The following is a 27491-nucleotide window of genomic DNA, read 5'->3' as shown; positions in this document are numbered from 1 at the left end:
TTTCATGATTTCAGGTCTTATGCCTATTTCACAATACTTTAATAAATAACTAGCAAGAGTAGGCTTACTGAAACTGCACCAAGATTTATTCTTATGTCATCTTTAGGTACGTTTATTAGGGTCTTTCTCTGATGAGAAATATTCTGAAGAATGAGTTGCACCCCTATTTGATCTTATTGCCCCAATTTAATCTCTTTCCTCACAAGGAGGAGAGTACCTCTGCCACATAAATACACTGGAAGACCAAGGGTTAAATGTATCAAGGTGCGATTTTGCAAATCCGGCGATTAGAGAAACCCGAAGAAATCTTTAAACAAGCCAGGGGTCAAAGCAGGTGAAATATGAAAGTAAATCCATTTGAACAATGCCAAGGGTCAGGAGTGGAGAAAACAGCTCAATCCTAACAACAATCTGTGCATATAACAAAGAATAGAGCAGGTCAGGATACAAGGCACACTAGGTCAAGCTAGGGACTATCCCCAGCATTGGTATGCTGCCAGGAAGAGGTTTATAAAGGCAGAAGCACCCATTAGAAATGCAGGATTATAATCTGCATGGGTCTGGTACATAATAGCACAGCTGCCAGACTGGGAGCTGAAGAGAAGCTTATTGCTATTTACCTAGAAACCAGCTGAACTGCAGGATTCATCCTACACATGCTTGCAGCAGTAATACACAGCAGACAGTTCAGATAATCAATAGAGATCCTATTTCTTAATAATCTGAAAGAATAAAGTTTCAAGCAGCTCCTGAATTGAGGCAGAAAAACTTTCAGTTCTAGAGGGATAAATTAATCTAATGCATAGAGTAGAATTTCCTTGATTAGAAACAGAAGGAGAGTGTAGAAAAAAACCTAGCTTCACCCCTTCAGTACCAACTAGGATATGGCATTTCCTAAATGCTTGGAATAAGTGGCAAGCAGGTAACCCAATTCAGCACAATAAACTCATAAATTGTTCCTGAACCTGTACTCTGTTCTTTTAGGAGTCTGACGTGAATGACCCAATTGCATTGGTTCTTCTGCAGATGGATGTGAGATTTTAAAGCGAGGTGCTAATGTAAAGGTTGCTAGTGGAGACAAAGTCACACAAACTGCAACCCCTTCTTGACATTCAGGTACTCACCCGATCCCGAGGGACCACTATGGAATGCACCGTGCTCTATTTCGCAGCAATCTGGGAACCACATTTCAAGACTGATCATACTCTCGCATCCGCCGTTGCTGGAGCCTGACCTTGGGTACTTATAGGGGAAGAACACTAAAAGGAGAAAGGTGGCGTACAAAACAACTAGCAATTGGCATGGTACCAGCCAGTGACAACCTCACCAATGATCACTTCTTCTTCTCCAAGAGCAGACCGATCCTACTGCTGCTCACCCGTCCTGGGCCACTGGTATCTGTCGAGACACAGCTGCTCAGAAGGCCTCTGCCCGCCGCCTGAAACCTGGTTTTTAAGCCTGCCTCGTCTTGGGGCTCAGGACTTTAGGTGCCCTTCTGGACAGGACAGAGGAACATTACATGCCACTCTGAACAACTTAGGACTTAACTACGTAGGGCCTAATGCCCTTCTATGATACCCAGCTATAAGGGCCTATTACGCTTCTACCACAAGGGCCTACTGCCCTCTAAACAACTCGCGGAGTCTTCCTGCTCTGACTAAGAGAACTAAAGATGGGCAGCATGATGGCTAAGTGGTTAGCACTTCTCCCTCACAGCACTCATGAGTTCAATTCCCAACCATGGCCTTATTTGTGTGGCGTTTCAAATGTTCTCCCCGTGTTTGCGTGGGTTTCCTCCCACACCCCAAAGACATACTAGTAGGTTAATTGGCTGCTATCAAAATTTACCCTAGTCTCTCTCTATGTCTGTGTATGTGTATGTTAGGGAATTTAGACTGTAAGCCCCAATGGGCAGGGTCTGATGCGAGGGAGTTCTCTGTACAGCGCTGCGGAATCAGTGACGCTATATAAATAAATGGTGATGATGATGATGGCGATACCCAGCAGCTTAAATAGGCACTGGTGCACCGACATCACTCTGTGTCATGGCGAGCCCTGATTGGCTTGCCACGGCGACAACAATTCAAACGGCAAGAGGTGAGCCAAGATTGACTCACCTTTCCGGCCGCTGATTGGCCATCAGGGGAAAGGGAGCCCTGATTGGCATAATCGCCCTCTGCTGCCGGGACCTGTAAGAAAAGAAGAGAAGTACTCACCGTTAGAACCCAGGACTGGTGAGTAGTTTTCTTTCTTATTTCCTTCCGTCTTCACTCTCTTGACGGGCACCTCGGTGACTGGACACACTTCTACATTAATCTAGTGGAGGACCATCGACCCTGTTCCGTCTTCTGTGAGTGTTCCCGAAAAGGGATATCAATTTGATTGCACAAAGATATTAGGTCATCAAAAGAATTTTCCTACCAAGAGGCAAGCTCGTTGGTAGGAAAAATTCCTGGGAGCAACTAAAATTGAGTATGGCATTGATTGGATAATCTGTGGCAAGTCTTGAGATCCCCATCGTACTTGGCTGGAGAGGGTATTCTGAGATTTTTATCAACAAATGGACCGGCTGAAACAGCTGGAACTGCAGGAGCAGCCACAGAGAGTAATGCAAGTTGGACCATAGACTTCTGGACAGGGTCTAGACGGTCGGAGAGTCCCTGAGGACACTGGACTATTTGATCCTGCATTCACTCTTGCTAATCCACAGGACCCAGATGATGTTGGAATAACTCCTTAGGGGACGGAACATCTGCTAAATTCATTTTTAGGGCCAGAAGATACTGTCAGAGAAGCTCACAAGGACTTTCTGGATTCAACCGTAAGTCTAATTTAATGCTACTTGCAGCAGAGGCACATAGTCTAATGAGGCATAGGGACCCCTGCAAGGAGGCATGGGACTGGCTAATATTCCCTCAAGGACACGGCCTTCCAAGCACGTATGCAGGTGGTAGGAAACAAGAGACGAAGTTGGAATATACTTAGGATAGCAAACAGTAATGAACTCACTGATGTAGATATAGTAACCAGGACATACTGGCATGCATGCCCAGAAAAAAATCTAACATGATAGTCACCATCAGGAAAGAAACAGTGGTGTTGGAAAGGAAGAGGATCTTTGGTGCTGCCTGTAACCCAGCCAGGAGCATACTGGACCCCGAAAGCCATGGCAAGGGATTTGTTGCATGACAGCAGAGAGTATGTATGCATCTTCACATGTACTGCATTAACAATCTAGGTGCACTTGTGCAAAACCATGGCTTTTTACATTCTCTATCCAGTCCTTCATAAATTAGGTCTCCTGACTTTAAAGTAAACGAGGGTAAGAAAAAATCTTGAAAAAGACTTTACTTTGTGGAGCTCCCTCCTTCGTAGGGCAGTGGTGCGATACAGTTAAGTTATATATTGTTGGGTTTTTTTTCGTTGTCTTATTGTCACTGGAATGTATACATACAGTTAGTGGGGTTAGAGATGTTGCCTAACTATGCATTTGGCCGTGAAACTTCATGTTTTGTCAGCAGAACTAAAGTATTCCCAGTCTTACCTCACACAGCACGTTAATTGACCGCTGATGTCCTAGTACTAGCGAAGATGTGCATTTCTGGGCACACTAAAGTAATTCATGTAATAAAGATAGTCATGGTTCCCACAAAAATATTTTTGCTGGAATAAAAGAAATAAGATTCTGTTATAGTGATAACCAACTAAAGACTGTATGTTATACTTTAATTATTTTATTTTATTTATGTTGTCAATAATTGTACTATGTATCTTTTTATGCTTCAATAAAAATAAAATATATGCTTACAGAAAATGAGAAAACTAACCAAGCTATACATTTTAACTCCAGCAAGTCTGAATAACAAATTTCTAATGGGTATTTAATGTAGAATCAATTATTCTAGGCTTGTGGTTAGTGACATAGTTTAACTTGTAGAGTACAACATTCATGGAAATTTACAGATGTATGACTTACAATTATGGAAATTTACAGAAAGAAGCATGACAGGTACAGTTTATTTCCTGTTTGTGTAAGCATGTTTATAGAATGTTTAAGATATTTTTTAAATGTTGCTTTACTTTCAAAAACATGGATTTGGGGGTTTTCTTAGTAATTATATATATACAGACACATGCAAAGTTATATTTGCAATTACACATAGTAAAGGGAACTAAAAAAAACCATAAAGAGCGAGAGGTAGCATTTCCTAATGCTCACTGAAAATTCCAATTGCAGTGATATTTCCACAACAGTAAAGAGAAAAGTAAATATATGGGACACACAAATATACTATATGGACAAAAGTATTTGGACGCTTCACCATTACACCAACAGGGACTGTAATGACATTGTATTCAGATACATATACTTAAATATGGAGTTGGTCCCCCTTTTGCAGCAATAACAGCTTCCACTCTTCTTGGAAGGTTTTCCACAAGATGTGGGAGTGTTTCTGTGGGAATTTATGCCCATTCATTCTGTAGAGCATTTATGAGGTTAGACACTGATGTTGGACGAGAAAATCTGGCTCGCAATCTCCGTTCCAGTTCATCCCAAAGGTGTTCGATGGGGTTGAGGGCAGGGCTCTCTGCAGGCGAATCAAGTTCTTCCACACCGAACTCATTAAACCATGTCTTTGAAATATTTAGGGATCAAGCTAACCGAATGTTATGATAAGCTATTTGTGGCCATCTTTCCCCCTTTAATAGCCACCTTAAAGCATGATCTCTGCTCTTGGACACCTCAATACATTTCATGGATTCGTAGAGTCGCCTCACTAAAAATGAATATCTTACCCAGACTTCTTTATCTATTTCAAACCTTACCCGTACGTGTCCCTTCACTTGTTCTCAAAGATATGCAGTCTAGTATCTCTCGGTTTGTATGATCGTGTAGACGCCCAAGAGTCCGTCCTTTACCGACATGCTAAAAATGGTGACTTGGGTCTTTCCTGTCACCATCATCATCATCATTATTTATTTATATAGCACCACTGATTCTGCAGCGCTGTACAGAGAAATCATTCACTTCAGTCCCTGCCCCATTGGAGCTTAGTCTAAATTCCCTAACACACACACACAAACACACACACACACACACACACACACACACACACACACAGACAGACAGACAGAGAGAGAGACTAGAGTCAATTTTGATAGCAGCCAATTAACCTACCAGTGTTTTTTTTCATAAATACTACTTATCATCACACCTCACTCTTCAGGCTCCAGTTGTTTCCAGCACTGTTCCTGAATGATCTGCATTACCAAGTGATTATCTTTCTGCAAGTACTCTGCATTTCCAAACTGCTCATCTTTCTGCAAGAATTCTAAGTGATCTTTCCAGAATCTTCATCTTTATCATCATCATCATCAACATTTATTTCTATAGCGTCAGCAAAATCAGTAGTGCTTTACAATTGACAAAAGTCTTTATGTTATTTTTCAGGTGTTTTTAATGTAAAGATCAGGGGGTAAATGTATCAAGGCGAGAGTTTTCCGGCGGGTTTAAAAACCAATCAGATTCTAGCTGTCATTTATTTAGTACATTCTACAAAATGACAGATGGAATCTGATTGGTTGCTATAGACAACATCTCCACTTTTCAAACCTGCCAGAAAACTCTCAGCTTGACACATTAACCCCCAGGTGTAGAATATCTATTTACACGTAATTATGTTTTTCTTAATAATGGTTATATGATAATATATTATCTTTTTATGCATTCATTTATTTCTACATGCTTTAAATCAGCGGTCTAAGTAGAAATCTAGTAGAGGTGGTATGGAAAATTTCACTGAACAGCCAGGGTCAGGGGGCAATGAAGACCCACACACTTGTGTTTATTATTTAGTAAGCCTAAAAACATATAGTTAAAGTTAAATTAATAAATACAATACTATATACATTAAAGACTGACACATACTACTGGATCTACATGTTAGATGACCCCCATGTCTCTGTTAAGAGGACCCCTCTATGTACTATACATCATTATACATAAGCCTCATGTAAAGGGAATAAAGCAGATGAGTTACAATTTACAGCATTAACCCCTCATGTACTCAGGGGGTCATTTTCCTGCACTCTAGGACATTCATCACTTACATCTAGAGATGGGCGGGCTCGGATTCCTTGAAACCGAACCCACCCGAACTTCGGGGATCTCGGTACTCTCGCGCCTATTTAGATTCCAAAACGAGGCAAAACGTCATTGTGATGTCGTCAGATCTCAGTTCTTGCGAGTTTTAAAAATAATAAATACCCGCCACCACGGCGATCTAGCGCCATTTGAGAGACGAAAGAGAAGGGTTAGGTCATACTATAGACAAGGAGTATAAAGCCGGCATTTTTCTGAATTTGCACTACAAAGTGTTTGGGGTGTCATATACCCCCTTCTAAAAAAGCTGAATTGTCTGAGTGCTGAACTCCTAATATAGCACAGCATTTTTCTGAATTTGCACTACAAAGTGTTTGAGGTGTCATATACCCCCTTCTAAAAAAGCTGAATTGTCTGAGTGCTGAACTCCTAATATAGCACAGTATTTTTCTGAATTTGCACTACAAAGTCTCTGGGGGTGTCATATACCCCCTTCTAAAAAAGATGAATTGTCTGAGTGCTGAACTCCTAATATAGCACAGTATTTTTCTGAATTTTCACTACAAAGTGTTTGGGGTCTTAATAAAATGGATTCACAGCAGTACACAGATGAGCAGGAGCAGCAAGCAGCCGCTGCCAGCAGTCCTGATGGTAGTCTTCCCTGTATGTGACCAAGCAAGACCAAGTAATTCGGAGTCCAAAAGTGGTGCACAACTACTGTTACGTGTGAAAGCCCTACTGCAAGAAAACAGTAAGGGCATTAGAGAAAAATTAATGCTCTAAATCAGAAATGACACCAATCCCTTAGGAGAGTCCATCCACGAGTGGTATGTGTAATCGCGACCATTCTGATAGTGTACCCATAAAGAAGGTCCCTTTCAGCATTTCTGCTGATGTGTGCCTGAACAGCCCTAGTGTAGCCGGTTATACACCAATTGAGGATGCCACTTTGGAATTAGAAGAGGATGAGGGTGATATTTGTGAGGGCGCTAATGAGGATGTTGATGAGGATGAGGTTGTTTGTGTAAGCCCTGCACCAGTGGAAGCAGTTCTGACATGTGACAAGAAGAAGGCCATTGTCATGCCTGGACATAAGACCAAAAAAGCCACTTCTTATGTGTGTAACTATTTCTACCCAAATCCTGACAACAGTTGTCTAGCCATTTGTAGTGTATGTAAAGCCACAGTCAGTCGATCGAGGGACCTTAACCATCTTGGAACCTCATCCATGTTACGCCATTTGATGCAAATTCTTGGCAAGGTGTTGGGAAAAGCTGAAAGTTATGGTAAAAAAATAACAACAAGCAGTCCATCATCAGCTAAGACTCTTCACTCACCTACATCCCGATGCCTGCAATCTCCACCCACAACACCATACTCATTAATATCATCAGTATCGATCAGAGTTAGCCATGTATCCAACTTGGTAAGGCTCGATGACTCCTGCACTATAATTGATTCCTCTGAACAATTCTTGAGCGTTAGTCCCACTGCTGCTGCTGTTGCTGCTGCTGGGGGTGAATCTTCCTCCCATAAGCAGCCCAAGAAGAAGAGCACTAGTCCATCACAACAATTAACTGTGAAACAATCTTTTGCTAGAGTAAGCATGTATGACAGCAGTCACCCATTTGCAAAGAGGATCACAGACGCCATGACGACTATGCTAGTGTTAGATCTGCGTCCAGTATCCACTATAAATGCAGCTGGTTTTTCACAGTTAATTGATGTTTTGTGTCCCCGTTACAAAATTCCATCGCGACACCATTTTTCAAGAAAAGTTATTCCTCAACTGTACCAAAGCGTTCGCAAAAATGTACTAATTGGGCTCAAAAATTCCATTCTACCCATTGTACACTTAACCCCAGATATGTGGACAAGTGGAAGTGGTCAAACCAAAGATTATATGACTGTGACAGACCACTGGGTTGGTCATTCGCCTTCACAAGCAGGAACAGCAGAAGCATGTACACCAGAACGTATCATTTCTCACAAGCAGGCTACTCTTTGTATCACCGGCTTCACTAACAGGCATACAGCTGATAATTTGCCGCGAAAACTAAGGGATGTCATTGATACATGGCTTATACCACTTGGACTCTCCCCAGGATGTTATTTCTGATAACGCCAACAATATTGTGCGAGCATTACAGCTGGGTGAATTCCTTCACATTACCTATTTTGCTCACGCAATAAACTTGGTGGTGCAGAGCTTCTTGAAAAATAACCATGAGGTGCAGGGGATGCTTGTGTGGCCCGTAAAATTTCGGGACATTTTCCGGCATTCTGCCACAGCATGTAGGAGATTGCAGCAGCTCCAAGAACAATTTAATTTTCCCTGCCACCAACTTAAGCAAGAGGTGTTAACAAGGTGGAATTCCACCCTGTACAGCACAAAGCCATACAAGCGTATTGCACACGCCATGACATTGGGAAAGGAGGGGAACTGTATTTCAGTCTTGAACAGTAGAGAATCCTTTCTGTGCTGTGCAAATTACTGAAACCATTTGAAGTTGTGACATGTGAAGTGAGTTCAGACTCTGCTAGCTTGAGCCAAGTCATTCCCTTCAACAAAAGGAGCTTGACAAACTGAAGTAGGAGATGAAAGAAAGCAATTCCGCAAAGTATGTTGGCCTTGTAGATCAAGTACTTAATTTGCTTCGCAATGATCCATTAGTTATTAAAATCTTGAAGTTGGGTCACTATGTTTTGGCAACTGTGCTTGATCCGTGGTTTAAGAACTACATCGATTCTATGCTTCCAAATGACCGAGATCGGATCAGTTAGAAGGAGCTATTGGTCAGCAAGTTGACCGCTGAACTGGGCCTTGGCTTGACGACATCTCCTCCTTCAGTTTCTCAGGCAGCTGCTGCTCGTAAGAAATTGCACTTCCCAAAGAGAAGAAGGGATGATACAGGTGGCAGACCACAATAGTTTGACATCTGGGCTGGTTTGAAAGATTTTACCCAAAAAAGTGTGACCTCAGCCATAACTCCATCCAATCCTACTATTAACATGCAAAGGATGGTGGAGGATTATTTTCAAGAATTAATTGATATGGAAATGTCAGACAGTCCCTCCCTTTCCATACTGGGAGGAAAAACAAGCCATTTGGAAACCCATGTACAAACTTGCTTTGCAATAACTAAGCTGCCCACCCTCCAGTGTGTACTCAGAAAGAGTATTCAGCACAGCAGGGAACCTTGTCAGTGATCGACGTAGGAGGTTACTTCCTAAAAATGTGGAAAAGATGATGTTCATCAAAATGAACTACATATTGTTATGGCTACCAGTGCGGCATAAACACATAGAACAGGTAGATGAGGTATTCACCTTTAGCAGCCGCCTTTCCCGTAGAGACGTGTTATGCTCACAGGTACTCAGATGCCCCCAGGTCTTACGCTCAGAGTAGTATGTGTTTATGCTTACACGGTAGCGCACAGGTATAGGAGGTTGCACACGGAGTAGCGACAGGCCAGATGTCAGCAGACTGGGCAAGGCACCAAAGGATATGTCAGGTATAAGGTCAAGGTCACAGGCACAAGTTCAGGATCCAGGGACAGGCGTAAGATCAGGGTCACTAGCAGAGGTTCAGAATCCGGGTTCAGGCAATAGATCAGGGTCAGAAGCACAGGTTCAGAGTCCAGGAACAGGCAAAGGTCATACATGGGTAATCAATCTCAGGTTAAACACCAAACACAGGAACAAGTAGCAGGCAGCAGTACTGGAGACAGGACGCTATGACCGGCAGTGAGGCTCAGATCTCACTGCCTTAAATAGTACTAAGAGCCAATCAGGACAGAGGAGGATAGGGCTGACAATCAGCCCCAGGAGGCAGCTAACTAATTACTGGCTAGAACTAGCATAGGTAATAACATAACCAGGAAGCATGTATAAAAATATAAATGAACCAGTTTAAATCATATGAGAGCTCCCCCTGGTGTTGGAGGATGTCCCTACACCCTCTAACATCTATGCCACAAGGATAATAACAGAGCACAGAAACTAAAGCACATGCCCGGCTGCTAGTTCACGGCAGGATGTGGCGTACCGCCGCAGCTCGTGACACATCTTCCACGAGGAAGACCTTTACCGGCAAATACATCCAAGTACTGACACTTCTCTAATGGCGGATTTCAGTGGAAATGAATTAATAGCCTGTAATGATGATGTACACACTGATGAGGGTGAGGATGATGCTGGAGATGATGACGACATCATCTTGTTAGTGTAGAATTCACTTCACAGCACTGTTGGTCTAACATGCCTTTAGGCCATGGATAGCTGTTTTAGTGGGGGCCCAAACAAACCAAGCACTTCAGCCACAAAAGTGGCAGCCCTTGTCGCTGAAGTGCTTGGTTTGTTAAAGTGTGCATGTCCTTTGTAAGATCCAACATATGAGTGGGTGGGAGGGCCCAAGGACAATTCCATCTTGCACCATTAATCTTTCCTGGCACTGAAAGATTGTGTTTCTGCCATTACTCTAACAATCCCATTGTTAGCTTGTTTAGGGAGGGCTATGTTGGACTTTCACTTCAGCCACAAAAGTGCCACTCCTTGTGGATGAACTGCTTGGCTTGATGAATTGTACATGCTACCTTTCCTAATTGTGGGTGACATTGTTATCTTGTTTATTGAGGGCCGAAAGAAAATAAGCACTTCAGCAACAAAAGTGGCACTCCTTGTGGATGAACTGCTTGGCTTGATCAATTGTACATGCTACCTCTCCTAAAATTGAATGGAAATCAATGGAAATTAGTGTTAGTGAGGTACAAAATAATAACCAAAACCAAAACATGCAAGGGCGGTTTTGGCAAAACCAAAACCCGAAGCTAATCCAGATCCAAAACCAAAACATGGGGGTCAGTAAGCATCTCTACTTACATCAGACTAACCAGGGGTTTGGAATAAGAAAACATCCTGAACCGGAAAACACTGAGGCAAGTCCAAACAGGTGCAGAACTTTCTCAATTTGTGCAGAGGGGGCACAGGGGTATGAACGTGACCCTTACAGTGCTCACATCATAGCTACCCTGTACTGTCAGTCTGAGTGAGAGCCTGGGCATTTCAGAATGCAGAGGTGGTTGTAAATGACACAGTGCTGGTCACTGCTTCAGCTAGGTCAGTGTCAGAGAATTGAGCTCTAGAAGTGCTTTATATCTTGAGAACATCGGGCGCTCTGCCTTGTATGCGCGCTCCTTGCAGAGCATCTCTCCCCTCCCTTGACACTAAACAGCCAGGCTCAGGCCTCGAAACCAATGTTAAATGCAGGAAAGCATTTCCCACTGATTAGGAGATCTGTTTGTTACCAGCTGGGGAAACTGAGCAGGAGCCTATTCTTGCAGTTTCTAATTGCACCTGCTTATAGAATATATGAGCAGTTGGGAGATATGCCAGTATATCATACCACTTTGAGCACTATTTTAAATAGATATGAGCAAATCTATCAAAATTCAATCTGTGACAAATTTGTCAAACTCTATCACTACACTCAGAAATAAATAAACCGATTTGGGTAGTCTGTCATGTGTATCAAAATAACCCCAAGTGGGACCTTTTCCTGTAGTCAATCCAAAATGCAGATGCAGGTGCACACTTTAAGCACTAAGAGCACACAACTTCTAGAATAAACATGAGGTTCTTGGTGCACATTTTGATCAAACTGTGGATGCCCATTTACCATGTCAAGCCGTTCTCATTCAGATGGGTATCTTCACTAACAATTTTCAATTTTATAATATGTGACTTACCTCACTTAGTGTCTCTAAACTACAAGGAGTATAGGTAGGAATCAGACTGCTCTGATTAAAAACACTTATGAATATATGGATGAGTTGCTGGGCCAAAAATAAGGCAGTCACACCCTTCAAAATAATCTCACAACCTAATTTCCAAATATACTAGTATGTATGCAAAATTTGCACTAACAACCTCATGTTTATTCTAGAAGATACATTCTAGAATTTATATTGCTGCAAAGTGTAACATATATCTGTCTTTAATTATATATAAATATGTTTTTAGTGCTTAAAGTGTGTACCTGCATCTGCATTTTGTATTGTGTATTGTACTTTCAGTTACAGCAGTGTAGCACCTTCTGATATATTTGGAAATTAGGGTGTGTGAACCAACCCCAGAGTGGAATTTTGTATTCCAGTATGCATTTTATTTTATAATACTGCAGCCACCTTATCGCAGCATTGTTTTGTAAACTATCTTTGCAATAACTAATGAAGTGGAGCAGTTAGCATACTAATTCAAATTAATTTGAATTATTATGCTAACAGTTAGCACCATCCTATTTCAATCACCTTGTAAGTGGAATCTGTTGAATTCTAGAATTTTGAGTGTGACAGAGACAAGTCTGTACTGTGCCATAGATAGCATTTGGTTACCAAAATGAATTCAGATAGCAAGCAAAAATTGCTTGTTGGTATAAAGACAACTGTTCCTGGTGTAGACTAGCCCTAATGGGATTGGACAAAGTTTGAATGAATATAGTTCCATTTCCAAAATAGGTTTCACCATTTACACTCAGGGTCATGCAAAAGGTTAATTGGCAAGCGCAATGCTATTACCCATATCAGATATTGTTACATATGCGGCTGTGTTGTGGAAACAAAAGTTCACTTGAGCTTTCTAACTTTTCATTTTTTTTTATATTTTTTATTTTGTAAATTAAACACCACACTGTGGATTCCTGTTTGGCCAGTTAAAGAAGCCTGGGGGCAATTTGCACTCTGTGACTTATAAACTGTAGTATAGCATTATCCTATTATAGTATTGTTATTTCTTGAAGTAAAGGATTATTGGAAGAAGTGTCAATGTGAAAGAACCAAGAAGTTGCCAGTCAGTCAGAAGAAGAAGCAACTTCTCCAATAGGAATAGTTTTATTCTAAAACACCAAAAGTGTATAATATTTAGGGGGCTCTGCCCATAGCTCATGTATCACCAGTGCAGCCTTTAAATAGTGATAGCTACAGACATAAACATTTGATCAATCAATAAGTTTAAACATATACAAATATTTAAGAATTTAAATTATGAAAAAGTTGTGAAATTGAATAAAAATACAATGTTAAACAATAAACTTCAATTATAATGTGTTAACATTTACAAAAAAAAGTACAGAATATTAAACCTATTCCTAATATATATAGATTTGCAAACATCTTCAGAGAAGCTTATCAGATTACTAGATGACTCAACATTTTCTCTCAGTCAAACTGTAATTACAAATGTGTATCTCACAAAGCTTTTAGTCATTCTCAGAAGGTGACTTCACTCAGGGACTTTTCAAAAGTATATTTTTTTCTCTTATATTTTATCATGTACAAAAAAAGACAAAGCCCATCAAGTATAACCTTAAATAATTCCAAATGTGTTTATTTAGAGAAAAATCAAAGAAAACCCCATCAAGTCCTGGGTGGGGAAATGTTCTCTCTCTCTCTTCAGTACCTCCACTTAAGTCTTGTGCACAGTATGGTAGGATGCGGACTGTAACTGAATCCACCAGGGGTTGACTCGGGAAGCCCCTTGTACCCGACCACACTAACCCTCTAAATAATAATGTACCGCAGACTATGGTTGCAAACAATCAATTGAGTGTATATTTTGGGTAAAATAAATGGGAGAGGCGGATTTAAATATGGGGAAATTATGAACGGGATAAATGGGAGAGCTGTTAAGATATTAATCAAAGTCAACAGTACAGTAATAACTAAACAACAAAATGTCCGTCACACATACATTCACTGGCATCTCAAACTCTCCCACAATGCATCCACACAGAGTGTGAAAATATAAATCAACAATAATAACAATCCTGCCAATATTAAATAGTTTGTGAGGTTAACTAATTAACGTTGGTGAACTTGTTGAAACGTTGGCAACTTTCATTATATCTCTGACAGGTAAGACAGTCTCTGATCTATGTGCAGCATTAATAGTGTCACAGTGTTTGGTGTGTTTTTTTTACTGTTTTTTTCATTTTTTACTCTCTCTCCTTTGAAGATAAGGGTCTTAGCCACTGTTGGGTTGTAGACTAAAGGCAAGCCTGATCTTGCTAGCTGTCCCTCTCTGCTCACACCCAATTCACCAATAGTGGGAGTCTCCCTCCCCCCACATACGCTTGCTATGCTATGTAATCTTCTTCAGGCTGCTTAGGTGACTTGATATTGGATTTTCTGCAGTGATCCAGCTACAAGACCACTCTGTGCAAATCTTCACCCAGCTTCTCTTTGCTTAGCTTGTGTATCCCTCTCTTCCTCTATACACTTGGTTGTTTCAGCAGACTCTGCTTTTTACACACACTTCACTCCTCTTGTTGCTGTGACACACCTCACACTCCCAGCACCTCTTCCTGTCAGCTTTCTCCTTCCTGCCTCTCTGGTATGGCTAACTTTTGCTTCACCCTGTGTTTCTATAGCAACCTCAGCACTTGGCAGTTTAGTATAAGCCAGCCTGATTACATTTATAGTCCTCCCTCGTTTTCTTCAATTCCATTTTGGAACAGACAGCATATAGGAAGGAGTTTAGCTGCAGTGCTCTGCTCATAAAATAGTGTGTCACACACCAGACTTTCAAGTCCTGTCATTTACCTCTCCACTGTCTTTCCAAGCTGCCCATGCGGTTTTCAGGCTCTGCTGGTTTAAGATCTCTCTGAAGATGGTGCCGTTTGTCTCCACTCCAGAGATCCCTCCAAAATCAGGGTATGGGCGCTGCCATCTTGGATTCGGTCACTTGATTCCTATCAGCCAATAAGGGGATAGCAGCCTCCTCTCCAGGTTTCCCTCCAAAACCAGTTCCTTGGAGCTGCCATCTTGGATATAGTCAACTGATCCATCTTAGCAACTCAGAGTGCTGCTTCTTCCAAGCTTACTGCATTCTCCAATCAGGAATCAACAACTACTAAAAAAGAACTTCCTGGAGTCCTTATTTATTGCCAATGCAACATTGTAATTTCAAACGCTAACCTGGTTCCCAGCAGTCTGCAATCCTTTCTATTGTTTCAGCTCGGACAGTGCAGTCTGCAATATCCAGCTCCAGCATTCCAGTTCCTCCATTTCGGCTTCAGCATTCCAGTTTCAGCTTTCGGATTCCAGCATTCCAGATCAATTCCGGACAGATCCTCAGGCATGACATAGTGTTAAGGTTGAACCAGGAACATAGGAAAGTAGTAGAATCCTGTCATTATTGTAAAGCAGTTCTGTAGTGAACAGTTAGCAACACTAGTTTGCTGATCAATTGCTTTTAATTGCAATCTGCTCACTGACCCCCGTGAACTGGTTTTGGCTTTGGATTAGCTTCATGTTTTGCTTTTGATTTTGGCAAAACAGTCTTCGTGTGTTTTGGTTTTGGTTTTGGATCTGTATTTTTTTAGAAAAAATTGCTAAAATATGCTAAAATCACATAATTTTGCTCTTTTTTTGATCCTATGTAATTATTAACCTCAATAACACTAATTTCAAGTCATTTTCTGTCAATTTTGACCACCTCACAGGTCACAATATTATTTTTATACATTTTCGGACAAATACTGCAGCGACTTGGCTGGATGCTAAGCGACAGTGCAATGACTCAAACACACAGCAGTTCCTAGCACATCTAGGACACATTGGCACACATCAGTGGCAGAAAAGAAAAGTTGTGAAAGATGGAATTGTCCTTGGAAACTCCCACCCACCCTTATGTTGGATCTTAAAAGTACATGCACACTTTAACAAACCAAGCACTTTAGCCACAAAAGTGCCAATCCTTGTGGCTGAAGTACTTGGTTTGCTTGGGCCCCCTACAAAACAAGGTAACAATGGCCTTAAGGCACCTAAGGTAACAATGTTGTTAATGAACTCTACTGTGGCAATATGTTCTTATCATCATCGTTAGCTTAATCCTCACCCTCATCAGTGCGTACATCATCCTCACACATTTTTAATTATTCCCTGTTGGAATCCACCATTAAAGAAGTCTCAGTATTTTGATGTAATTGGCGAGAAAGGCCTTCCTCATGGAACTTAAAGTTCATTTTTATGAACATCCTCTTTTCCACATTTGGAGAAAGTAACCTCCTAAGCGGTTCGCTGAATAGCTTCCTGGCTGTGCTAAAAACTCTTTCCGAGTACACACTGGAGGGTGGGCAGCTTAGGCAGTGCAAAGCGAGCTGGTAAATGGGTCTCCAAATTCCCTTTTTTTCCTCCCAGCATCTAAAGGGACTGTCTGATGTGTCTATTTCTATGCTGTTGTGAAAATAATCCTCCACCATGCTTTGGATGCTGATAGTAGGATCAGGTGGAGTTACAGCAGATGTATTACGGTTTTTGGTCAATTCTTTTAGAGCAAACGAGATATCAAAATTTGGTGCTGAGTCATCTGCATCATCCCTGATTCTCTTGGGAAAGCTAAGTTTTTTCTTAGCAACAGTTGACTGAGAAACTGAAGAAGGAGACGCCGTCCTGGCACGTAACACTTGAGCTGTCATCTTGCTCACCAGGAGCTCCTTGCATCTGTTCAGATCTGGGTCAGTTGAAAACAAAGAGAAGACAAAGCTCTTAAGCCGAGGATCAAGCACAGTCGCCAAAATGAAGTGGTCCGATTTCAAGATTTTGATAAATCTTGGATCCTGGCGAAGCGAATAAAGTACTTGATCTAAAAGTCTGACATACTTAATGTAATTGCTTTGTTTCATCTCATCCTTTAGTTTCTCAAGATGCTTTTCCAAAAGTTTAATTAAGGGAATCACTTGACTCAAGGTACCAGTGTCTGAACTCACTTCACAAGTGACTACTTCGAATGGTTTCAGCACTTTGCACAACACGGAAAGTAATCTCCACTGTGCTTCACTAAAATACATGCCCCCTCCTTTCCCAATATCATGGCTTGCGGAGTAAGCATGGATGGCTTTTCGCTTTTCCTCCATTCGCAGACGCATATACAGGGTGGAATTCCACATTGTCACCACCTCTTGCTTAAGTTAGTGGTAGGGCAAATTAAATTGCTCTTGCAGCTGCTGCAATCTCCTACACACTGTTGCCGAATGCCGGAAATATCCAGATATTTTACGGGCCACAGACAGCATCTCCTGCACGTCCCTGTCATTTTTTAAAAAGCTCTGCACAACCAAGTATATTGTGTGAGCAAAACAGGGAATGTGATGGAATTCACCCACCTGTAATGCTCTCACAATATTGGTGGCGTTCTAAGCGGGATAAGCTATGTTGCAATGACATCACTTAGTTTTTGTAACAGGTTGTCAGCTGTATGCTTATTAGTGAAGCCGATGAAACACAGAGTAGCCTGCCTCGGACAAATATGATGTACTTGGGTACATGATAGCTGCTGTTCCTGCTGATGAAGGCAAATCACCAACCCAGTGGGCTGTCACAGTCATATAATCTTTAGTTTGCCCAGTTCCGTTTGTCCACATATCTGGGGTTAAGTGCACAGTGTGTAGAATGGCATTTTGTTTCCAAATAATACAATTTTTACGAATCTTCTGGTAGAGGTAAGGAATAGCTTTTCTACTGAAATGGTGTCGTGATGGAATTTGGTAACGGGGACAGAAGACCTCAAGTAACTGTGTAAAACCAGCTGCATTAATAGTGAATATTGGACGCAAATCTAATACTAGCATAGTCGCCATGGCATCTGTGATCCACTTTGCGACTGGGTGACAGCTTTCATACTTGCTTCCTCTTGCAATGGATTAAGAGTCAATTGTTGTAAACTACTAGTAGTCTTCTTCTTGGTCTGTTTCTGGGATGAAGATTCACCCCCAGCGGCAGCAGCAGTGGGACTAACGCTCAAGAAATCTTCTGAGGAATCCAGGATAGTGGAGGAGTCATCTAGCCTTAGCAACTTGGATGCAGGACTAACTCTGATCACTACTGAGAATATTGACGAGGACGGTGTTGTGGGTGTAGATTGCAGGAGTCGGGATCTAGCTGATAGAAGGGACCTAGCTGATGAAGGACTGCTTGTTGTTATTTTTTTAGCATAAGTTTCTGATTTTTCCAATACCTTGCCATGAACTCGTGTCAAATGACGTAGCATGGATGAGGTTCCTAGATGGTTAAAGTCCATACCTCGACTGACTGTGGCTTTACATACGCTACAAATGGCTAGACAACTGTTGTCAGGATTTGGGTAAAAATAATTCCACACATAAGAAGTGGATTTTTTGGTCTTATGTCCAGGCATGACAATGGCCTTCTTCTTATCACGTGTTAGAACTGCTTCCACCAGTGCAGGACTTACATATACAACATCATCCTCATCAACATCCTCATTAGCGCCCTTGTCGGCTAGACAAATTTCCCCTTCATCCTGTTGCAATTCCAAAGTGGCATCGTCAATTAGTGTATCACCGGCTACACTTGGGCTGTTCAGGCACACATCTGCAGAAATTCTGAAAGGGGCCTTCTTTATGGGTACACTATCAGATTGGTCACGATTACACATACCACTCGTGGATGGACTATCCTCAGGAATTTGTGTAATTTCTGAATCTAAACATACATTTTCCTCTAATGCCTTACTGTTTTTTTCCAGCCCTGCTTTTACACTTTCAGAGTCTGAATGGCAAGGTCTTGCTTGGTCACGACTGACCTTACAAGAAGATGCCTCAGTGACAGTTGCTGAACTCGCACTCAGAGAAAGGTGAAGGTCTCATACTTTCTTTGCCACTGCATGTGTAGAATGGCATGTTGGCAATTTTATTTTTTTCGGCAGATAACTTTGCCTGGATTACAGCTCTTTTTTTCTTGACCAAGGTAAAAGGTATTTTTTTACATTTTTGTTTCCCTGACTTAAAAACTCTATGCACTTTTACATAGGCTTTACCAGATGACGTAGAGGGATTACTATCATCATGACTGGTGCAAGTAGCTGCTTGGTGCTCCTGCTCTTCTGTGTACTGCTGTGAATCCATTTTGATAACACCGTACACTTTGACTGCAAAGTCAGAAGAAAAGCCTGCCAGGCCTAGTATTTGTTTTTCAGCTATGACAATTAGCAATCGAGCAATGGAGCTCCTCTCTTTGTGTGTAACTTATATTACACCGTACAATTTGACTGCAAAGCCAGAAGAAAAGCCTGCCAGGCCTAGTATTTGAATTTTTCTGCACTGAGAATTAGCAATTGAGTTCTTCTTTTTGTGTGTTACCTATATAACACAGTAGAATGTGACTGCAGAATTACACCAAGCCTGCCAGCACTAGTATTTGTATTTTTCTGCAATGAGAATTAGCAATGGAGGAATGGAGCTCTCCTGAATGTCACTGTAGACTTTGTTGAACACTGCTACCCCCTCCTCTTTCAATTCTATCTATGTTGCTGCCCAACTGCTCTACAGACTGTGCTTCCCCTTCTGTGTCCCTCTTTCAAATGGTGCTAAATCGCCCTGGGGGGCTGTATTTCTAGATTTCAAAACTCGCAAGATCCGACGACATAACAATGATGTTTTGCCTCGTTTTCGATTTCAAAAAGCGCGAAAGTCGAATATGCTAATTTCGGGTGTGTTCAGTTTTCGGGGAACCGAGCCTGAGCATCCCTAGTGACAACTGAAATAATTTTGGAAAAAACTGGATGTTTGCATGTGAGATTCAGCAGCAGTTGCACCCCCTCAAAAAAAAGACTATATATTATTATATTCTAAACATTTCTATTTTTTAATACTTGTCTATTTGGAAGGGTCATTCAGTGTAATGTATATTTAGAAAATGATGTTTGTGATGGCCAGAACGCAGCACACCCACCTTCCCCCCCAAAAGCTATATATTCTAATCTTTTCTATTTTCCAATCTATTCAATTCTGTATAATTTACTGTCGCTATATAAATAAATGAGGATGAAGAGATATGAAGGTGTCCTGCACCCATACTACAAAAAAATCAAAGATTAGGCACACAATACATTGCCAGAGTATTCATTAGTTGCCAAGAGCATGACTTTAAATTCCTTGTTTTACTTATATGCTCTATAGGCCTTCCGCCATACAGTTAGTGATTTCTGGCATTGGATCCTATAGTTAGTGATTTAGGGCACAGGCCCTATAATTAGTGATTTGGGGCACAATAGGCAAATAGGTAGTTGCTGTGCGCAAGGCCCATAGTGCCGCCTTCCCGGGTCTCAGCTAAAGGTGGCTGCTTCCCCTACAGGGCGGGAAGCCAGTCTTTCAAGATTCTGACTCCGACCTGAACCCGTTTACCTGGCGAATTTGCACTACACCTTTGGCCACCTCAAAACGATGACTCAGCTGCCCGCTTCTATGCATGGGGATGTCTGCCAGGTGATGAGACTATCTGCACCACCAGATAAGGCATTCGTCTCCAGTGTAGTTAGATTTCCCCCAAGGATCTCACCTGCCATCACTGGGTGGTGGGGCCACAATTCGTAACGCTACATGTGTTACAAGACTGAAGCTGTCAGTTAAATAGAATGGATTTCTAGTGTTGTACAACCATTTTAAAAGCAAAGAAGTCCTTGGATTCTATATGCAGAGTGATATGTGTAATCTTTGGGTATATATTGAAACTGTACATTATGTAGTTAATATGAAAAAAGAGCAACAGCAGAAGAACCCCACCAACCACTAGAGATGCTCAAACTTGTTTAAAAGTACTTTTCGAGACCTATTACCAATGCTTTTCTATTACATTGAAGACTGAAAAAGGGACTTGCTGGTCTAGAGATGTAAGACCTCTGTCTTTCTAACAATTGCAAATACAGTTTATTTGCAGAATTGAACCTCTTCTTCACCCTCCTTTTTGAGCAAGATAAAACCAGAGATACTTGATACCCTATATTTTGACAAAAGTGAAACACTCAAGAATAATGAAAAGGGTGTGGAAAAAATGTTATTCTGAACGGGGGTTAAACATGGAGACATTAGTCAGTGAGGCTCAAAACTGGTGGTAGTCAGTTAATCGGCTCCGTAAATCCTGACACAGTTTAGAACTACAAAAAAATAGTGATTACCATAACAGCGACAAGCTAAAAATATCTACTTACTATATAACAGACAGATACTCTGTCTGGCACCTTGAATCCCCTCCACGTTTAAAATGTGACTTGAAGAAATATGTACAGTAAGAAAGGATGTCACTTGGAATGGCCAGACTACAAACTGCATTTTTAAAGTGCCAAAGTCCCACCACCTGTATAATGTAATCCAGGTGGTGGGGCCGGCCATTGCCTTTTTTTAAAGAACCGTTTTTAGTCTGGCCACTCTAAGTGATATCCTTTCTCACTGCACATATTTCTTCAAGTCGCATTTTACATGTGCAGGGGATTCATCTGTTTTATGGTAAGTAGATATTTTCAGATTGTCGCTGTTATGGTGATCATTATTTTTTTTGTAGTTCTAACCTGTGTCAGGATTTACAGTGCTGATAAATCCTACTACATTCACGCAAAACAACATCATGAATCATTTGAACACTGCAATTTTTAATCATAAACAAACTACTTATACCACTCTTCTGGGTAGGAGTTAACTCCTCAAACCAATACAAAATAGCCCTGGCTTTTCATAACACACAGGGAGAGATTCAATTAGACGCGAGGTGTCTCCAGAACATCCACGCGTCACCTCAAGGCGGAGATTTGACAGATTTGGGGTGCGAGGAAATATGAGTGGACATTCCTACCATAATTACCGGCAATGTGCACAGGGCGATGTCTGTGTGCCACATCGCCAGCAATTGAATCCTCTCCACAGTATGGTTTCCCAATAAAAACTTCTTTGTATATGTCATTGTGGACTGTTTTGCATAAATGTTTTATTTTTCTTTTGTTTTTTGTTAAATAAAGGATTTAAGTTTTATTTTATTATAGTTTGATTCATCTGATATTATATACTTTAAGAATGGAGAATAAGCTGTTTAATCTGTCTGAAACATGGTTTACCATTAATAACAATACCATTCATACCATAATATGCTCTCAATTTCGTTGTCATAGAATAACAAAGATTTTTTTGTTATGTCTTGAAACAATTCAATAAAAGGTATACTAAAAAAAAACAAGGTTGAGCAAGAACAGCCATGGTTGTCCCAGCCTTAACATGTTTAAGCTTAACTGCTACATTGTGGTATTTTTAACAGTTTTCCATGTGAACGGAGAAACTCAAAATTTAGAACCCTTTAATGGCTTTTCAAATGAAAAAAAAAAAAACATTACTGAAAATATTACAAAATGTACTCATCTGATCTTGAACAGGCAACATTTTATAGTCGTAGTGTACATTTTTAGGAACCTAGAACATGAACTGTGAAACACAAATGGCAAACTTAAAACACAGAAATGTTCACTAAATATAGCCATTTAAATTTGAACATGCAATATTTCATAGTTTAATATTTTTAAGAACCACAAAAGTGAACTGTGAACAAGAATTACCGTCTCCATACCACCAAACTAAAATAGCTCAAATTCACAATCATACCGCAATAATATTTATATCCCAGAAATTGCCAAATTAAATTAAATTTCAAACCAGTTAAAATTATTTGAGGCTATATGTGACTGGATCACTATTAAATAACTTTTGGTAAAAATGTATTTAAAGCAAATAGCGCAGGGCACTTATTTATGTAATTGCACGTGCACTTATTTTTTTACATTGTGTATTTTGTGAGATAGGAAATCGTTATCTCCGAGACCAGGGTAGAAAATTTGGTTTTTCTGTTTATCCTTGCTAAAGGAAATACCTTATTTCTGATTTATATATCTGATACAATGAGCCTGTGTTTACTAAGCCTCTTGTGTATTGTGATGTGTGAAACTAGCTTGTTTTTGTTTTTTGTTGTTCTGTGTGAATATGTATTCCGAATGGTCTGATGAAAGGCCACATGTTAATTAGATATTTTGATGTGTGAAGGTCCAACATTGAAGGCAGAAAATTTTAATTAAGACTGGTTCCTGGTTTCTCTGCATTTGAAAACCAGGTGTAGGACATCTAGAATTTCATAGATAAGTGTAAATTGCATGTAAAATGCATGTAAATCTATGTTTTGGGAAGCAGGGTACTTCCTTATTCTAAAAATAGACGATTTCTGAACTGTATAAAAGATGAGCTGTGTGAGCATGTAAGTGTCATTCTGATGTTCCATCTGACCTGACCACTGATACCTTAAATCAGTGGGACTGTCCTTGTCAGGACACTTGAGCAATAAACATCACTCTGCTTCAAAGACCTGCTTGACAACTTCTTCAATATCACTGTAATCCTGTGACCTGCCGATTAGACCCTAAAATCTAATCCGTTCTCCGGCTGATACTGAGGTTTGGACCCAAGTGTTTCCAGTACCACTTCTCTGCCTGCTACCTGCAGCTCTGGTAAGTGTGATAGGCCAGGGAGGATCCATCCACAGCAACCCGGATCCTTAGTAAGAGGTCCGGAGTTACCAGACCAAGTGTACCAGCACAGGAGTACACTAGCAGTGACAGTTAACCAGAAGGAACGTGGTTCTGAGCGCCATAAATGAGTTCAGTGGTGGCAGCAGGCCCCTCCCACTGTGGCAGGAGGGGCGTATTCGTGATAACGAAAGGGAACGGGGGCAAAGTAAGCCCAGCCGATTCCCAGCAACAACAGACAGGATGGCATAGGAGGTCCATCCTGTCACAGATTTCTGGTGGCAAGCAGTGGGATAACCGCAGGCGGCTTTTTTCGTGAACCAATCAGGAGAGCCGAGCTATTCAGGCGAGGAATAACTGCAGCCAGGAGAACACACAGGATGTCTGATTACACCAACGTGTCCAGGGCGGATCTCGAGACTCTGTGCAGTGTCAAGGGCATTGACATCAGCCATTCGCCAAACAGGGCGGAGATGAGAGAGCACCGACAGCATGGTACCCCAGATGCCCAGACAGCAGAGATCCCTGATCAAAATCCTGTAGAGACCACTACCCAGCAGACTTAACCCACACAACCAGCCCCTCTATCCTATGATGAGCGCAGGGCTGCCGGGCTAAAGATCTAGCTGGCGGCCTTATAGAATAACGCATTTGCAGTTGAGCGGGCACAGGTCACTGTGGCATGGCGCTAAGAGGGAAGGGCACCAGCCATGCATCCTAGGGAGTGGCGCCTCCTAGAGAATCAGGACTGTTATCTTTACTTTGCCCTAAATTTGAGGACTGTGTTGGGAATATTGATGAGCACCTGCAGGTATTTGAAAGGACCTGCAGGCTACACACTGTACGTAGAGAGGAATGGGTTAAGCATCTGGTGCCCACACTGCAAGGACGTGCAGTGGAGGCCTACCATAGGGTGCCCACAGAGGACTGTACAGACTATGATATAGTAAAAAGGGCACTCCTTAAATGGTACACTATTACCCCAGAGACTTATCGTCTCAAGTTCCGGGACTTTACAAAGGACTTCCACACCACTCATGAGGAGTTTGCCAACCTGCTGCGGGAGTTTGCCAGGAAGTGGGTGCGCGGGGCAGGTGCCCAGACCGTGGATGAGGTAATAGACTTGATGTGCCAAGAGCAGTTTCTTGCTCTTGGCACATCAAGTGGGTGCTGGACCGGAATCCAGGCACCCTGGAAGCAGCCGCACAGCTAGTAGATCAGAATGTGGCAGTGAGGCCACACTGGCAGAAGCACCAGGTTAACAGCCAACACCAAAGGTCTGTTCAAACAGGGGGACACCCCTCTTCTACTCACCCCCATAAGCAAGTACCTAAACCTTCGGGTACTTCTCACCAGCCACTGCCCCGCCCTGTCTTTGGGAGTTATCAGAGACTATCGGAGTCCAGGCTGGAGAGAAAGTGCTGCCACTGCGGGAAAATCGGTCATTTAAGGATGGACTGTCCCACAGCCCCAGCACCCCAGACTCGTGCCCCTAATCTGAGTCCTGGGGCCTGGCTGACTTGCTTAACTGGCGAAGGTGAGCCATTAGAGACTGTTTCCACCCCTGCCAGCCCAATGGAGTGTGGCGTGTCTGAAGGTGACTCAGCGGAGTCACCTGTGTGTCCAAAAGACCGCCCCCAAAAACATGTGGAGAAACTTGCAGCCGGTCCAAGTGGGACCTCTGCAGGGTGAAGGACTGAGAGACTCAGGGGCCTCAATTACTGTTGCAGGATCGCACTGCGAAAGTTACTGTGGCAGATGGACTTGAAAAAAGAAGTACCTGTAGCAAGGGTGTTTCTGGACTGGGAAGATGGCCAGGAGTTGCGAGATGTTGCCGTTATGGATGGCCTCCCAACTGATTTTGGGCAACGATGTTGGGGGTGGAATTGTGACCGCATTTCTCAACACTATCACCCGGAGCCAAGTTGCTAAGCTACAGTCTTCAGGATATACACCTGCCCAGCCCAGCCCAGAGGAAAAGACCACCGCTGCTAAACAACAGTCATCACCTGCAACCACCGCTTCAGCCAGCCCAGAGCAAAATACCACATCTGCTATTTCTTCAGGAAACAGCCAGCCCTTTGCCTCTTGAAAGACTACGTTTACGTTCCCTAGCAATGCAGAGGATGTTGTCTCTTGCCAACCTGATCTTGTGGGGGTGCCAGGTGATGCTCCTGTCCCTAGCAGTATGCCAGCTCCAGAGGTGAGTACAGATGACCACAGTGACAGCGGCAGCCTTCCAGCATGGGAGGTAGGGAGTGTGACCTGGCGTAAAGGGTTGTTGCACTGTGTAGCTAGGAAGGTAGATGGGAGCAAACATGCCTCCTTTTTCAAAAGCACATGTACCTTGATATACCCGTGCACTATTGAATTCAGGATTACGCACAGCCTAAATACGTGCATATAATACTAAACGCTAGTTGCGCTCAGAATGTGTGCCTTGATCACTTCCTGTGACTTCTTCTGGGCCACTGTGCAGCTCTAATTTCTGGTTGCCATATTATAATAACCGAAGCAACCACCTACTATGTATCACATTGCTTTAATCAAACAATAGGACACATTCCAATTACTGTTAATGTAATCAAGAGAGCTTTTCATATGTAATCAATAGATATACCAAGACTTCAATAGAAAGAAGGATCTTTAATATATCAAAACAAAATTGGGCTGGCTAAGAATTCAGAGAGATGCTTGGATCACAGGAGTTTACAACATACTGCCGCACAGAGTCAGACCTTTTTTTTTAAATACTCACATGATCGCGGCCCCGGAGCCCCTTCTCCCTTCTCTCTGCTCCATTCGCACTGAATGAGAAGGGGGAGCAAAGGCAGCATGGCAGAGTGTAAAGGGGGCAAAGGCAGCATGTTAGAGGGTGAAGGGGAGCAAAAGTAGCATGGCAGAGTGTGAAGGGGGGCAAAAGCAGCATGGCAGAGTGTGAAGGGGGCAAAAGCAGCATGGCAGAGTGTAAAGAGGGGCAAAAGCAGCATGGCAGAGTGTAAAGAGGGGCAAAAGTGGCATGGCACAGGGTGATGAATGGAGGCCAGGAGAAGGGGGGGAGCAAAAGCAGAATGGCACAGGGTGATGAAGGGGGGCCAAGAGAAGGAGGGAGCAAAAAAAAGCATGGAGGGCACAGTGTGATCATAAGGGGGCACATCATGGTGATGAAGGGGCACAGTAATGTGTGTGTGATGGCACAGCGTGCTTGTGGCAATGTAATGTGTGTATGGTAGGTGATGGCTAAGTAATGGGTGCTATTTTGTTTGTGGTGTAATGGTGGGGCAATTTAATTTTATACTGGGGACTATTAACTTAAGATGGGGTTGTTTGAGGGCTATTAATTGAATATGGGGCTGAGTTTGAGGAGCATGAGGTCTACTTATTAAATGTGAATATGAATTATTTCATGGCAGTGACGGTTGCGGGAAATAGATATATCTATTATACGTAAATGCTATTAATTTATTGCTGGGGCTGTTTGGAGGGATGGAAATAGGTTTATTTATTAAATGGGAATACTATTACTTTAATGTTGGGGCTGGAGGAAGGCCTAAGTATTAATCGTGGGTCCTATTGATTTAACGCCAGGGATGGTTGGATTTTTCTAAATGCACACATTTTTTTTCCAAATAGGGCCCCCAACATTCCAGGATCCAGACAAGCCGCAGCTAAAGAAACCAGCAGCCAAAGGTGGTGAAAGTGACAAGAACAGATAGGAGATAGCAGGACAATCTGTCAAATGTTCTGATTTTAGTGGGACAATCCAGATTTTTGGTGACTGTTCTAAGGGGCAGTCCAAGTCTGTGTACTCTTTATATACACACTGCATTCTTTATATACTACACTATGGTACTAGCTGTCCTTCGTGGGCTTGCCACACCCCCTCTAATGGTTTGGTTATGCCTCTCTAGTGGATGGCCACACCCCCTCTGGTGGGCCCCTACCATTGTAATCCCCCTGTGGCCCCTTCATGCACCAGTCTGACACTGCTGCCGTATATATACACAAAATGATCGAAGTGGGCCGGTATATCGGGGTA

The sequence above is a fragment of the Mixophyes fleayi genome, chromosome 1 (genome assembly GCF_038048845.1).
Source record: "Mixophyes fleayi isolate aMixFle1 chromosome 1, aMixFle1.hap1, whole genome shotgun sequence".
Lineage (NCBI taxonomy): Eukaryota > Metazoa > Chordata > Amphibia > Anura > Limnodynastidae > Mixophyes > Mixophyes fleayi.
This window is presented reverse-complemented; position numbering follows the sequence as displayed.